Raw genomic sequence first — 16,989 nt, forward strand, 5'->3', positions numbered from 1 at the left:
GCTGTGATATAATCTCTGACTAGTAATGCAACTCCTCCACACATTTTACCTCCCTCTCTATCCCTCCTGAAGCATCTATACCCTGGGATATTTTGTTGCCAGTCTTGCTCTTCCCTCAACCAAGTCTCAGTAATACCAATAACATCATATTCCTAGGTACTAATCCAAGCCCTATGTTCATCTGCCTTACCTGCTACACTTCTCGCATTAAAACAAATGCACCTCAGACCACCTTCCCCTTTGCATTTAACATCTCTTCCCTATCTACTCTTCCCCTTAGTCACATTGAGTTTATTATCTAGTACCTTACTGGCTTTAGTTGCTGCCTCTTTACTGACCTCTAACTTCTTAATCTGGTTCCCGTCCCCCTGCCACATTAGTTTAAAACCTCCCCAACAGTGTTAGCAAAAGCACCCCCTAGGACATTGGTTCCAGTCCTGCCCAGGTGTAGACCTTCTGATTTGTAATGGTCCCATCGCCCCCAGAACCGGTTCCAATGTCCCAAAAATCTGAACCCCTCCCTCCTGCACCATCTCTCAAGCCACGTATTCAGTCTGACTATTCTTAAATTTCTACTCTGACTGTCCCGTGGCACTGGTAGCAATCCTGAGATTACTACCTTTGAGGCCCAATTTTTCACTTAACTCCTAACTCCCTAAATTCTGATTTTACGACCTCATCCCGTTTTTTACCTATATCGTTGGTGCCTCTATGCACCACGACACCTGGCTGTTCACCCTCCCCCTTCAGTATGTCCTGCAGCCGATCGGAGACATCCCTGACCCGTGCACTCGGGAGGCAACATACCATTCGGGAATCTCGTTTTCGACCACAGAAACGCCTGTCTACTCCCCTTACGATTGAATCCACTATGACTACAGCCCTGCCAGTCTTTTTCCCACCCTTCTGTGCAGAAGAGCCAGCCAAGGTGCCATGAGCCTGGCTACTACTGCCTTCCCCTGGTGAGTCATCTCCCCCAACAGTATCAAAAACGGTACACCTGTTTTGGAGGGCGATGACCGCAGGGGACACCTGCACTGCCTTCCTTCTCTTTTTCCGCCTTTTGGTCATCCATTGCCTGTCTCCCTCACCAATCCTAATCTGCGGTGTGACCAACTCACTGACCGTGCTATCCACGACCTCCTCAGCATCGCGGATGCTCCAAAGTGAGTCCATCCGCAGCTCCAGAGCCGTCATGCGGTCTAACAGGAGCTGCAGCTGGACACACCTCCCGCACATGAAGAAGTCAGGGGCATGGGCCGCGTCCCTGAACTCCCACATTGCGCACGAGGAGCATAACACGGGTCTGGGATCTCCTGCCATTTTTACACTTTACATTAACTGATTACAAACATAATATTAAATAATGAATAAGTGAAAGGAAGAACGATTTTACTTACCAATCACAATACTTACCAACACACGAAAAGTTAAATTTCTCCCAGCTAGTGCTAATTGGAGCACTTTCCTGACCAGCCAATCAGGTCACTGCTTTGCTACGATGTCACTCTTCAAGGTAAGTTTTTTAAGTTTTTAAAGAGGTAAACTTACCTTCCTGACAGAGCCCTGGCCACTGCTCCCGCCGGAAATATGAAGGCCGCTTCTCCTGTAAGGTAAGTTTTTAAAGAGGTAAACTTACCTTCTCGACAGACCTCTGGCCACTGCTCCCGCCGGAAATCTGAAGCTATAACTTGCGGATAAAAGAAAAGCAAGAAAGAGCTTACCTGATATTCACGTTCTTTATTTCGCTCGGTGGGCACTCCCCATGTTCTTCTTAAACTGACCACCTGATTTTGTATTATGTATGACTCCAGCCACAAGAAATGTCCCCCAAAACACGTTTGACTGAAGTTTGTCAGAGTTGCTTGGGCTACAATTAGTCAAACAATGCCTTGATGTCAAAGTAAGTCACTCTGAAGTTGCTCCGACCCCACCTCTGGAATTCAGCTCCCTTTTGTCAATGTTCTAGGGAGCAATATATATATATGTAAGATAAATGTATATAGTCACATAGATTATATATATTTACTTTCATTTATATATAAATTTATATATAAATATATATTTATGCTATATGTCTTTACATACATGCACATAGATATATAAATAGATATAATATAGATAGATAGATTTTATAGATTGACCACTTGATCATTGGAAGATGAACAGGGAAATCTTATTGAAATGGGATGGGAAAGAAGGAGACAGAATCCCTCCATTTGAAGCGGTGTAAGAAGAAACACTGAACTAATAAAAGTTTTAGTGGTAATGTAGCTCTGCTCAACTAGCCAAGTGCTGATTGATAGATTGAGAGATCCTTCTCTGTTGGCGATGTTGGTCCGAAGTAAGAAAATATGGTCCACTATCACTTACTAAGTGTCAAGGTCATGGGTCTGGGCAACAATTCCTCTTCAGTGTTAAATAGGATAGAGGCTGAGTAACGTGCGTTAGTTTTATCAATAAGTCGAGCAGTATTTTGTAAAAAACATCCCTTAGTTTTATGACTGGTTATACTATTCCCCACATCTATTTTGACCAAAGGCTCTCCAATCCTGTGGTTCATTTTAATGCAGTGAATCTTACTACATTAGCAGATCACCCATGGTATTGCTCATGTTAAGTCAAAGGCCATACTGTTGAAAGCACAGAAGCATTATACCATGTTACACAATATAATATGCTGCTGTGTGTGGGTGCAATGCTCAAAGCTGTTCTATCCAGTCTTATGCTATAAATAAATACACCCTAAGGTCAATTGTCAGCTAATTGTTGTTGGGTATATCCTGAAGTCAATTGGAGGACGTTTCTTGTTGCAGTTCAGCTTTTCTGAAACCAGCAGGAAGTGGCTTGATTTCTTTGTTTTAATGCTTAGTATCATGTTTTTCTAGGCAGTTTGCAGATTGTTCATCCCACTAATTTTCTCCTGTGATTGCTATACCTGTTGTTTTCCAAGGTTTTTTTTTTTGCATACAACAACTATTTAAGGCCTTTCTTATTTTTTAATTTGAACAAAGCATTTGCACCCCTCTACTGCTTTTTTTTTTACATATGTTGGTGGACTTGCTGCATATTTCCAGCATTTTTAAAGCATTTCTGGTTTCTAGTATTTAATGATTTGTGTGGTATTTGTAGCCTGCCTGGAAATTTACCTAATTTGCCAGGTTCTTATATAGTCTAACAAGCTGTAAAGTAAGTAAATCTGGCTGATACAGGTCCATCAAGTGCATCATAAAGTTACTCGGGTTAATCTGCCCAGCTCTGAAATATTCTGCACTGGTGACACAGTCCAGGAGCCATCTTTGCAGTAATAACAATCTCATAGCCAGATCAGATCCGGCATTTTCAAATGCTGCTTCGTACTATTGTTTGGTTTATTGACACTTTTTTGCCTTTATTTTATAAGCTGTGGAACAAAAGCTAAACGTTAGTTTATTTCCAAATATGCAGCACTAAATTTATTGCAAAGAAATGTATGCATGGTTGTACAGGAAGATTGGTCAGCCTGAAAATGGCTGTGCTGCCTGGAGTGATTTACACAGGCACTATCAGGTGAATAAACAGTGCATGGAAAAGATTTTTATGAAAGGCTTACCTATCAATTTATTTAGTTACAAAAACATATAAATGTCTTCAAGGAAATATCTAATCCAATTTTTAAACAAAAAGCAATGTGTGTAGTTGTTTTTGCTGGAACCCGTGTTAGCCATAAAGACGTTATCATTCACATGTTGGATCCAGCTAGAGTGCCAGACAATGCTGTTCAACGGCTCTAAGTTACTGTTGGGAACAGATCCATGTATGGAAGCAAACGCACAAAACTACAGATAAGCTCAGACAGAGCTATGCAAACCATGTTTAGAGACACTTAAAGGACAAGAATCTTCTCTGATGTCTTTCTGTTAAATTTAGAGAAGCTATTACATGCTGTCTTTTTTCCATAAAGCTGCAAACAGCTGCAGGAACTCTCCAAGGTAAGCTTTTATAACTGTATGTCTTTAACTCTCCCTTTCAAATCATATGGTATTTATTCTATTAGCTGCAGTCAAGTCAAACAATTGCAGGATGCTGTGTAGCTTCAATATGCATAATTACAACTGAAATACTAAGTAGTATTTCTAAGTTAATCGGAAATATAGTTAGAGTGAGGCTGATGTAAAATAGTGACTGCCAACTTTAAAATGTATTGAGCAGATGCATATTTAATTAGTGAATATTAAGGTCATGCTGATTTTGTATCAGTGCAGTTGCCCAGAAAAGGTCAAGACCAAAAGTAAAATTAAACATAATGTGGCATTGATCTAAATAGAGCTGTGTTTATTTTTTTTTTGTGGGACAAAGAAATAGGTGTTATATATTAACCATCTTAACTTTTCCACAGTCAGTCAGTCTCACTTCCACCTTTTCTAAATGTAATTTTCAGCATTTAAGTTAATTTCCTCCTTAATCTGTTCCACTATTCTCCTGTGCAATACTGAGGGAATGCTGCATTGTCTGACAAGATGTTAAACTGAGGCCCTGCTGCCTGTTCCAGTCATTTGGATAGATGGGAATAATCGAAGAAAGAAGGGAATGCCCTCATTATTCCAGTCAACACCTATTTTTCAGCCAAAGGTACCATAAATAGTGTAGCTAGTCGTTTGTCTCTCCTGGTAGTGGAACCTTGCAATGAGCAAAATGATTGTTCCATTTGTCTGCAAATTGCTGACACCGGGCTTCGAGATCATTCACCCGCAAGAAATGTTTTAAGGCGTTTCTGAGGCATATGAGAAGTTATTCAAAAGCAAACTTTTCTCTTTGTTCCTGAAGATGTTGGCTGAGGTACAGCACAACTAACACCAAGCTTTTGAATAATTGGCCATTATTCATCTGTAAGCCTCGATATTGATTGTTATTATTCAGGATGTGGAAATGTCCGCGTCGGACTGGGGTGGGCACAGTAAGAAGTCTTACAACGCCAGGTTAAAGTCCAACAGGTTTATTTGGAATCACTAGCTTTCGGAGTATAGCTCCTTCATCAGGTGAGTTCCTGATGAAGGAGCTACACTCCGAAAGCTAATGATTCCAAATAAACCTGTTGGACTTTAACCTGGTGTTGTAAGACTTCTTACTGTGCCATTATTCAGATTGGAATAACACTGATTTTGCATCGGCCAAGTTGCCAAGATGAGGTAGTTACCAAAGTGAGACTAAACCTATCGAAGGCGATTACATAATTCGGGCTTAAATTACATAAAATTCTGCCCTGACCCAAAGCCCACTTCAACACACTTTCAAGGAGGAAAGGCTGCAGTAATCAAGAAACATGAGCGCTGAACAATCTTCCTTTCCCTGATTCAGGAGTGTAGAGAGACTGAAGCATCTCTAGATATTGCTGTTGGCAATGTCATTGCTCAATGGATTGATGTTCCCCATTTGTGAAAATCTGGAAGATTAAATGAAATACTGGGAAAATATATAATGGCTATCTCATTGTGAGACTCCACATATAGTGATGACGGAATTGAGGATAACGATTACCATTCAGGTCTCACAATTCATGTGCCTCGGGCTGTATTGTTGTACTGTGATGGACTGTACAATTGGTCACTTAAATGAAAGGAAAACAAAATCCGAACTACTGCACGCAAGTTGTTCACAAGCATAAGAATTTGAAAAACATACCGCCCGGAGATAAAATGGCTTTTTCAAGCGAGTAAGAAAGCAAAATCAGAACAACAGAATAACGGAAAGGAAAACGAAGAAGTTGGGACCTGTTTGGGGAGTTTATACACAAACAAATTGTTCAATAATCGAAACACGATTACTATATCTCGACTTCCTATAAAGCCGTATAAACCAGCCAATGAAACGTCACTCAACAGGGTGGAGCTTTCTCGTCCTCGTGTCTTCAATCTGAATGTAGGAATTCACGGCCTTCCTGCGTTTCCGCGGGAAAGATTCTAGTTTGGTGCAACAAAATACACAAGGTTTTGGTTAAGCAAACCCAGTCATGTTTTAAATGGCTCGTTGAAACAGGGTGGATTTTCTGACTGCACTTTTAGTGGACCCCCATACCCACACACACAAAACCACACACTGCCATGTTGGTGTTAATCTAACGTGTTCCAGTTCAGGTTGTAGTAATTCGCAGGCCTGCCAGGGGGCAGAGCATCGAGCTTTCCTCTGCTCCATGCAATCGCCCTGTCCTTGCATCAAAATGCAATGGGAGAGTTTTAAATCTCATCAGGTGTTGCAGCTGCTTTGATGCTTTCGAGAAATGAAATATAAGCCCTCTCAACGAAGCAGCTGAGCACGGTCTGAGGTGACATGAAGTAATCTTACGATTAGTGATTTAGCAGGAATTTGGGAGGAGTTGCCAACGCATGATCCACTTTTTAAACTATTTTTGACTGAGGGAAGTTCACAAGTGCTGTACTTCCATACAAACCACTTGACGAATAATTAAAGCACATTTCAAGAAAAAAAAGGTATTTTACAAGGCAGTTAGAATCCGCTTCGGGTTCATTGTACAACATTTTATTGCATTAAAGTGATTTCCCTCCAATACAAAATATCTTCAAAAGTTCATATATATATCGCAAAATCAATGTACAGTAAACCAACTGGAAAAGAAACTTCATAAGATTGACAGTGTGCATGCACAATGAGACATTTATGTAATGAAGATCGAGAAAGATCGTTCCTTGCATTTTTGATGAGAAAGGACAAGCATTCATAAAGCGCCCCTCACCTCCTGTCACAAAAGACTTACAGCCAATAAAAGTGTGTTAATTGTTATCATGCAGGACACCAGTCCAAGTATGCTTCCAATTAAAATCAACCTGCTTGCTTGTGTTCAAAAATGGAGGTTGACTCCATGCAGCACTGAGGGGAACGCCAACACTCCAATGAGCACTGAGGGAAACGCTGACACTCCAATGCAGCACTGAGGGAAACGCTGACACTCCAATGAGCACTGAGGGAAACGCTGACACTCCAATGCAGCACTGAGGGGAACGCCGACACTCCAATGCAGCACTGAGGGAAACGCTGACACTCCAATGAGCACTGAGGGAAACGCTGACACTCCAATGCAGCACTGAGGGAAACGCTGACACTCCAATGAGCACTGAGGGAAACGCTGACACTCCAATGCAGCACTGAGGGGAACGCCGACACTCCAATGCAGCACTGAGGGAAACGCTGACACTCCAATGAGCACTGAGGGAAACGCTGACACTCCAATGCAGCACTGAGGGGAACGCCGACACTCCAATGCAGCACTGAGGGAAACGCTGACACTCCAATGCAGCACTGAGGGGAACGCCGACACTCCAATGCAGCACTGAGGGAAAGGCTGACACTCCAATGCAGCACTGAGGGAAACCCTGACACTGCAATGCAGCACTGAGGGAAACGCTGACACTCCAATGCAACACTAAGCAAACGCTGACACTCCAGTGCAGCACTGAGGGAAACGCTGACACTCCAATGCAGCACTGAGGGAAACACTGACACTCCAATGCAGCACTGAGGGAAATGCTGACACTGCAATGCAGCACTGAGGTAAACGCTGACACTCCAATGCAGCACTGAGGAAAACACTGACACTCCAATGCAGCACTGAGGGAAACACTAACACTCCAATGCAGTGCTGAGGGAAATTCTGCACTGGCGGGGGTCCCATCTTTCGCTCTTGGGGAGTTACATCGAAATTCAATTTGCCATCTTTAGAAACAGAAATTCTAAAACTTATCAGATTTGTAGCCATTAATTAAGGTTAGGCAGGACATCTCCCATATTCTTCAAATAGTGCCAAGGGGTAATTTATCTGCACCGGGCCTTGGTCTTACTGAAAACGTGGCAGCTCTGACAGTGCAGCATCCTCACAGTGCTGCACTGGAGTGTAGGCCGAGACGATGCGCTCAAGCCTGGGAAGCGGGTTTGAAACCACACCCTTCAGGCATTGGAGGCAAGAATGCTGGGTCACAGCAAACGATTGGAACAAAAATAATCTTGTATAATGGCTAGGATACAGAATTTTGTTCCAAACACTATTCATGTTAAAGACAATAATTTCACGCGAGAACATTTTGTGCTGTCATTTTGACTGCTGCTTGAAGGCAGTTTAGTTGAATGGACACTCAACCCGTCCTGGCCCAACGCACCCCCCCACCCCCCACTTCGCTCTCACCTTCCGGGAGAAGGTGTTGTGTTGGGGACTAGTGGGAATACTTCTATCATCTAATTTAACGGACTGGAATTGTACAGTAATTTCTTAATGATGTCCTAAGGTGGGCCTAGCAGGGAGGGAGACCCGACTTAATGGCCTCTATGCAGGGTTGCAGGTAAGTGTTTTCAAATAATCAATTTTAGACAAAAGGGGTCAAAGGACATACTTGCTGTCTCTTCTTTCATATACACGAGTCGAAAGCGTCAAACCTTCCTCTCTTCTTGCCTCTCCTTCAATGGCAACACTGAATGTAACCATCTTCCCTCCAATACAACAGTACAGCTCACAGCAGTTACTATACAACCCCAGTACATTATACAACTTATTATAGATGTAACTGGCTCAGACAGTATCATGCGACATTACTGAAAGTTAATATTTTATTGCACCTGGGAGGGGGGAGGGTCACATATTTAACCTCCCCTACATGTTCTCAAATATCCTTGTTTGGCTCTGGCCAATAAGCCACATCTACTTTCCAGCCTTTTTTTTTAACGTGCTATTGTTGAACTATGAACCTGTTTTCCCTCTGGAGGGGTGCTCACTGATATGACCAACATTGGATAATGATTTGCCAGGCCGCCACGAAACTTTGAAATCAACCCAGGTGCAAACTAAAGGCTTTAAAGAGCATAGCTGGTTTAAAGACGGGAGGTTACACGGCCCCTGACTACAGTAAATACAATTTTCTTAGACATTCAAAGCTTCTCAGGTGACAAGAAAGTCGGAAGTGTTCCAAATGCTGCTGTTACATCATTATTTGATTAATTTTTCAAGAGATTGCTTAAAATGTAGCCGCTTGACTTGCTTCTCACTATTGTCCACTGACTCAATAGAGAGACATATCATCTTAAGCAAAGTGACACCAGATAGAAATAGAACAGACAACTGCTTTGTCGCAATGGAAACTAGCATTTGCATTCTGAGGTACATTACCCATGAACCATTAAATGTTGGTTAGTGACTTAGAACAAATTCACTGCAACTACCAGGCAATGTCTGTATCGTCCATACCTGTTTCTGTTTCAGCACCCGGGAACATGAAAAATAGTTATACCGATGGCCCGCTGTTGGCGTGAACACATATAAAGTGCAACCTTATAGGAAATTGACGTTGTTTAATTCACACAGATGCCGGTTTTCGCTCCAGTTCCTCGTGACAAACTGCACAGGGCAGAAAAAAGCCTTAGTGAGGAAATGAAGAGGATTTATGGAGGTTGATGCTGTGATCTGGATTTTCAAAAGGCATTTTGATAAAATACCTTGTCCCAGACTTGTAAGTGAAGTTGGTGTTGAAGAGACAGCGGCAGCATATAATGTGGTATGAGATAGAAAGTAAAGTGTTGCAGTGGATAATTGTTCCTTAGACTTAAGGGAGGTATGCGGTGGTGAGTCCCTACCTCTTGGTTTCAGTGATGTTGGACTCGGGTGGGCACAGTAAGAAGACTTACAACACCAGGTTATAGTCCAACAGGTTTATTTGGAATCACAAGCTTTCGGGGAGTAGCTCCTTCATCAGGTGAGTGGAGAGGTAGGTTACACAAACACAGCACATATAAACAAAGTCAATAATGCAAGATTATACTTCGAATGCGAGTCTTTGCAGATAATTACAGGTCCAGACTGAGTAACTGGAGAGAGGGGTAATTACAGGTTAAAAAGGTGTGAATTGTCTCAAGCCAGGACAGTTGATAGGATTTCGCCAGCCCAGGCCAGATGGTGGGGGGTTAAATGTAGTGAGACATGAATCTAAGATTCTGGTTGAGGCCATACTCATGCGTATGGAACTTCGGCTATCAGTTTCTGCTCGGCAATTCTGTGTTGTTGCACGTCCTGAAGGCTGCCTTGGGGAACGCTTACCCGAAGATTAGACACTGAATGCCCGAAGTATTCCCCGACTGGAAGGGAATATTCCTGCCTGGTGATTGTCGCGCGATGTCCATTCATCCATTGTTGCAGCATCTGCATGGTCTCACCACTGTACCACGCCTCGAGAGAAACGACAACATCTTCTTCAGAGCCTTCATGCCAAGACCATCCCACACCCCCACTACTTCCCTTCAAACAACCGCATAACCTCAAACAGACCATTGTTTGCAGCAAACTGCCCTGCCTTCAGGAGAACAGCGACCATGATATCACACAACCCTGCCATGGCAACCTCTGCAAGACGTGCCAGATCAACATGGATACCACCATTACATGTAAGAACACCACCCACCAGGTACGAGGTACATACTTGTGCGACTCGACCAACGTTGTCTACTTCATACGCTTCAGGAAAGGTCCCGAGATGTGGTATATTGGCGACACCATGCAGACGCTGTGACAACAGATGAGCGGACATCGTGTGACAATCACCAGGCAAGAATGTTCCCTTCCAGTCAGGGAACACTTTGGCAATCAAGGGCATTCAGCCTCTGATCTCTGGATAAGTGTTATCCAAGTTGGCCTTCAGGATGAACGGCAACGCAGAATCGCTGAGCAGAAATTAATAGCCAAGTTTTGCACGCATGTGTACGGCCTCAACCGGGATCTTTGATTCATGTCTCATGACATTTAACCTTTCACCATCTGGCCTGGGCTTGCAAAATTCTACCAACTGTCCTGGCTTGAGACAATTCACAGTTCTTTAACCTGTGATTATCCCTCTCTGCAGTCACACCATCTGAACCTGTAAAGACTTAATTACATGCAAAGACTCACATTCAAAGTATCATCTGGCTTTGTCTATATATGCTGCATTTGTGTAACCTACCTCTCCACTCACCTGATACAGGATCTACGCTCCAAAAACACATGATTCCAAATAAATAGTCCCTGTTGGACTATATGCTGGTGTTGAAAAACTTCTTACTGTTCTCTGTATCCGAATGACTGATCCTTTGATATGCATCAGTGAGCTAGATTTGGGTACACGGGGCATAATTTAAACTTTTGGAGACGACACAAAATCCGCACATACACTGAACAGTGAGGGGTAGGAGAAACCTTCAAGAGGATATGGATAGTGATGAAATTGGGAGTTGAAATTTAACAGAGAGAAATTATATATTTTGACAGGAGTAGTCAGATGTAATATAAAGAAAATCAGGCTGTTTTAAACGAAGTGCAAGGACAAAGATATTTGCAATTTCAAACACAAACCTTTGAGGGTAACGGGACAAGTTGAGAAGGATATTCAAAAATAATGGGGGAATTTGGATTTATAATAAAGTACAAAAGCAGGGACGTTATGATAACCCTTTATGTATCACCGAATCCCAGATGGATTTTCGTGCCCAATTCTAGGCACACTTCAGGCCTTAGGAGTGGTGCAGAAGAAAATGATTAAAATCACACTAAGGATACAAGCAGTTTTACTTGCTTATGGGATATGGGGCCACTATCAACATTTATTGCCCATCTTTAATTGCCCTTCATATGATGGTGAGTCAGCTTCTTGAACCACTCCAGTCTGTTTGATGTAGGTACCGAAGCAATGTAAAGGAGGTGACCCAGTGATGGCTAAGAGATGCAGACATTTTCACAGTAAGAAGTCTTACAACACCAGGCTAAAGTCCAATATGTTTGTTTCAAACACTAGCTTTCGGAACACTGATCCTTCCTCAGGTGAATGAAAGCTAGTGTTTGAAACAAACAAGTTGGACTTTAACCTGGTGTTGTAAGACTTCTTACTGTGCTCACCCCAGTCCAACGCCGGCATCTCCATATCCTGACATTTTCCCAGTCAGTAGAGTGAATGCAAATTAGAATGCAGGATTGGGGGGGGGGGGGGGAGAGGAGGTTAGAGGTGATGTACTGCCGTGGATTGAGGATTGGTTAATAGTCAGAAAACGAGTCGGATTAAATGGGCCATTCTCAGTTTTGCAGGCTAACAGTACTGGGATACTACAAGGACCAGCACTTGGACCTTAGCTGCTCACAGTTTACATCAATTGGATGTGGTGACCAAATACAATACTTCCACATTTGTGGATGAGACAAAACTAGCTGAGAGGAGGATGCAAAGACTTCCAAGAGAATTTGGGTAGTCTCAATGTGGACAAGGCCATGGTAGATGGGACATACTATGGATAAGTTTGAGGTTATCTGTTTTAGTGGGAGGAACAGAGGTGCAGAGGGGCTGGTTTAGCTCACTCAGCTAAATCGTTGGCTTTTAAAGCAGGCCAGCAGCACGGTTCGATTCCCGTACCAGCCACCCCGGACAGGCGCCGGAATGTGGCGACTAGGGACTTTTCACAGTAACTTAATTGAAGCCTACTCGTGACAATAAGCGATTTTCATTTCATTTCAGAATATTTCTTAAATAGTGAGAGATTGGGAAATGTTGAAGTCCATGGGTAACTGGGTGTCATCGTTCACTGAAAGCGAACATGCAGGTGCAGCAAGCATCTAGGAAGGCAAATCGTATGGTGGTCTTGATTGCAAGAGGATTTGAGTACCGGAGTAGAGATGTCTTGCTTCAATTGTGTAGAACCTTGGTTCTATACGCACCTGGGGTATTGTGTACAACTTTGGTCTCTATATCTAAGGAGCAATATGCTTGTCATAAAGCGAGTGCAACAGAGGTTGACAAGACGAATCTCTGGGATGGCAGGACTGTCTTAGGCAGGAGGGATTGAGGAGACTGGGCCTGTATTTCCTAGAGTTTAGAAAAATGAGGGGATCTCATTGAAACTTACACAATTCTTAAGGAGCCACACAGAGTAATTGAAGAAAGGATGTTTCCCCTGGTCTGAAGGTCTAGAACTGTCAGAATAAGACCTAGGCCATTTAGTACAGAGATGAGGAAGTTTCCTCAAAGGGAAGTAAAGCTTTGGAACCCTTAACCCAACATGGCTATGGAAGCTCAATCATTGAGTATGTTCAAGGCAGAGATCAATAGATTTCCAGAAACCAATGACGCCAAAGGATATTGGCCCAGCACAGGGAAATGTCATTGAGGTAGATTATGAGCCATGATCTATTCTAGCTGAATAGCAATCTCGAGGGGCTGAATGGCCTAGTCCCATGTTGCTGCATGTGCGACTTGGAGAGGACCTTTGAGGTGGTTTTCTAACTTGCTTTTCTACATAGTAAATTTTGCAGATTTGGAGGATGCTGATAAAGGAACCTCAGCAATGTGTTGCAGTGCATCTTGTAAATGGTGCACATCACTGCTCATGTGCTGGCAATGGACAAAATATTTATAGCAGTAGAAGAGGAACCATCAAATTGGCTGCTTTGTCCTAGATGGTGTTGAACGTCTTGTGTTTTTTGAGCTGGACTGACCTAATCAAGTGTGAAGTACTCCATTAGACTCCTGGCTTGTTCCTTATAGATGGTGGAAAGGGTTTGAGAAGCCAGTCGGCAAGTTACTGAACACAGAATTCCTAATCTGTGACATATTCTTGGAGCCATAGCATTTATGTGGCTCTTGCAGCAGCTTAGCGTCTGGCCAATGGTGACCCCCAGGATATTGGTGTTGGGGTTTTCAGTTACAGTAATGCTGTTAAATGTCAAATGAGGTGGTTAGCTTCTCTCTTGCTGGAGACAGTCATTGATTGCCACTTGTGCAGTATGTATGTAACTTGTCACTCATTAGCCCAAGCCTGAATGTTGCTCTGGTCTTGCTGCATGAAGGCACGGGCTGTTTCATTGACTAATAAGTTGCAAATGAATTCAATTGTCCACAAATGTCCCCATTTCTGACCTTATGGTGGAAGACAGGCCATTGATAAAGATGGTTAGACCTAGGGTGTTATCTTGAGGAACTCCTGAAACTATTGTATAGGTGTGAGATAATTGACCTCAAAAAGTAGGATCACAATCCATGTACTCCGTATAAATCCAGCCACTGGAGAGCTTGCTTCAATTCCCATTAACTTTAATTACCTGCAGAGACAACAGGAGCTGGGACAGTTCTCCTTAAAATAGAGAAAGTTACACAATTTCTAAGAAATTTAATAGTCCTGAAGGGTTTTGATGAAGGGAAAACTGTTTCCAGTGGTCAGAGCCAGAATCCACAACAAACTAGAAGTGAGATGAGATAATTTTATTGCGATTAGTTGTGATGATTTTGAGAATGTGCTGCCTGGAAAGGCTGTGGAAACAAATTCAATAATAACTTTCGAAAGGAATTTCACAGTTTTCAGAGCTGAGAAAACGGTAGTTGAATGGGACTAACTAGAGGCTTTTGAGCCAGGATTGATTTACTGGGTTGCTTCACAGGTCCAAGTTCCCGGGTTCGATTCCCGACTTGGGTCACTCTCTGTTGGGAGTCTGCACATTCTCCCTGTGCCTGCATGGGTTTCCTCCGGCTGCTCCGGTCTCCTGCCACAAGTCCCGAAAGACATTCCTGTTAGGTGAATTGGATATTCTGAATTCTTCTTCAGTGTACCCGAACAGGCACCAGTGTGGCGACTAGGGGATTTTCAGTACATTCATTGCAGTATAAGTGTAAGCCTACTTGTGACAATACTGAAGATTATTATTATTATGGAATAGCAGCCTAAATTAAGCGCTCAAGTCTTTGGAGTGGCACTTGAGCCCAGTCTTCTGTCCCGGACAAGAGAGCATAGAGCATAACATAGAGCATAGAACATACAGTGCAGAAGGAGGTTATTCGGCCCATCGAGTCTGCAGCAACCCACTTAAGCCCTCACTTCCACCCTATCCCCGTAACCGAATAACCCCTCCTAACGTCTTTGGCACTGAGGGCAATTTATCATGGCCAATCCACCTAACCTGCACATCTTTGGACTGTGGGAGGAAACCGGAGCACCCGGAGGAAACCCACGCAAACACGGGAAGAACTTGCAAACTCCACACAGACAGTGACCCAGCGGGGAATCGAACCTGGGATCGTGGTGCTGTGAAGCCACAGTGCTATCCACTTGTGCTACGGTGCTGCCCAAGGCTACCAGTGAGTCACTTAACTGTAGTATCCAAATATAAAAAAATAAGTTATTGAGCACATATTGTGGGACAATAGTTCTGATGTAGCAGTGGCACACCTACCAATCACTGTGATTTTCCCAAAATGCATATTTGAATTGTTCACTGGTTAACTACCCATACAAAATGAAATAATGTCAATAAATCAATGCTATCTTGGCGCACTCTGGGTGTTCACTTTACCCGAATGGTTCTGATAAATGAAAAAGCATGGAGCTTGAAGTTTGTTTTTTATCAGAAAGAGCAATTTGCTGGTCCCGAACCGTTATTCCCTGGGTATCAAACTTCAAGGACAGGAAACCACTGACTGCATCCATTCAGTGGAAGTTCCTACACTACATAAATCATGCCTCCCTTGATGTACTATGTCCTTTCATCACCAAATGGGCCTTTTTTTATGGTATTCCTTCAATTTGTAAAAACACGAGTACTCTGTGAGGCACAAGATATTAATTAAATAGTTCCCTTGCAGTATTTTGAAACGTGCTTCAAGGACAAACAGAAATGAGATGTCTCAGTGGTCTAATATGACAGCTACTGCACGTACAATTTAGTCTCTAGAATTACTGGCCCGTGGAGAGAAATTAAAGTAATGCAGACCACGTCACAGAAATAGCAACAATTTATTGATTGGTACCACATTTATTGTAAATGGGCATTACTGGATCCAAGACTCCCAGTAATAAAGTCCTTCAACAAGGTTATAAACCTCCCTGCATGTCTGATGCACATGAACATGTCCTCGTGTGCACGTACTATCACGTGCGAATATAACGGAAATTATGTCAAAATGGAATTAAATAGCAGAAATGACTTTTCAGCCTGATTTCTTAATCATTTTATCACTGCTGTGGAGATGCCAAATTGAGGCGGTTTACTTTCCAAACGTGAGATTTTATCTCTGCCTGCAACGGGAGACGATACTTTATTGTTTGAAAGATTGGCATTTCATAGTAGTACAAAATAAACAATAGAAACGACAGACCTCGAACACTACTCCGTTAGTCTGAAATCATTCGGTAGCACACCATTCATTATGCAAGGGGAGCTCGACATGCCAATTCATTGCATTCAGCCTGGGCTCGCCGAAGGAGGCAGAAGGTTCTCTCTTTAAAAGAAAAACACGTTTTATTGCAAAGCATTTCCCTTTTTCTTTTGGATTGCACTTCCTCAAGCAGAGTAGAGAGAGCGTTCGTCTTTAAGACAGGCCGGCAGAATGATCAATGGAGTAGGTGGGTCACACGGAGATAAGAGTCCTGGCAAGAAGCCCATGATGCACTGCAAGCCTGGGCTTTCTCACCATCAGAAATCGGAAAATAGTAATTGCCTTAGACATCCGTAGTGCTTGGGTTGCACAGGACCCAGACGTTTGGTGACCACACTGGTTTTGTTACGCGGAAATGCTCCACGCATAATAATGAAAACATAATGCGGAGAAACTTTGCCCATTCCACATTTGCTCGGCTTCATCTCGGCTTGGTACTTTCTCCAATAACCATCAATATTTTGTCGGGTTATGAGAACGAACGGCAGATAGACTCTATGGCTGGGAGTAGGAGCGAAATCTAGCGGATTTCACTGTCGCTCGCTTCCCTCAACACGATCATGGTCAGAACGTTCCGCTCCTGATTTGCAAGAAAGACGAAGGAAGGCAAGGGCTTTGACGGACGTGAGATTCAGGAATCGCCACCGACTTGAACGCTGTGGTATGTTCGACTTGGCTGGTCTAAAATGTAGCTGATATTTTGTTTTATATAAACGGGAAGTGGTTCTTATCTCGAACCTTTCAAATAATTTCTGTAACCGCAAGTAAAAAATCGACAGCTGTCCCGAGGCTG

The 16,989-nt window shown here is 43.0% G+C and overlaps 1 protein-coding gene across 1 annotated transcript in view; it reads left to right on the forward strand.

Annotated features, from left to right (window-relative positions):
• Positions 1 to 16,134: 16,134 nt before the first annotated feature.
• The window catches only part of slc8a1b (solute carrier family 8 member 1b), a 356,896-nt gene continuing 356,041 nt past the window's right edge, over positions 16,135 to 16,989 (forward strand). The window contains exon 1 of the mRNA XM_038799133.1: positions 16,135 to 16,857. The gene's annotated coding sequence lies outside the window, so the exon portion shown is untranslated. The remainder of the gene's footprint in view (positions 16,858 to 16,989) is intronic.

The sequence above is a fragment of the Scyliorhinus canicula genome, chromosome 6 (genome assembly GCF_902713615.1).
Source record: "Scyliorhinus canicula chromosome 6, sScyCan1.1, whole genome shotgun sequence".
Lineage (NCBI taxonomy): Eukaryota > Metazoa > Chordata > Chondrichthyes > Carcharhiniformes > Scyliorhinidae > Scyliorhinus > Scyliorhinus canicula.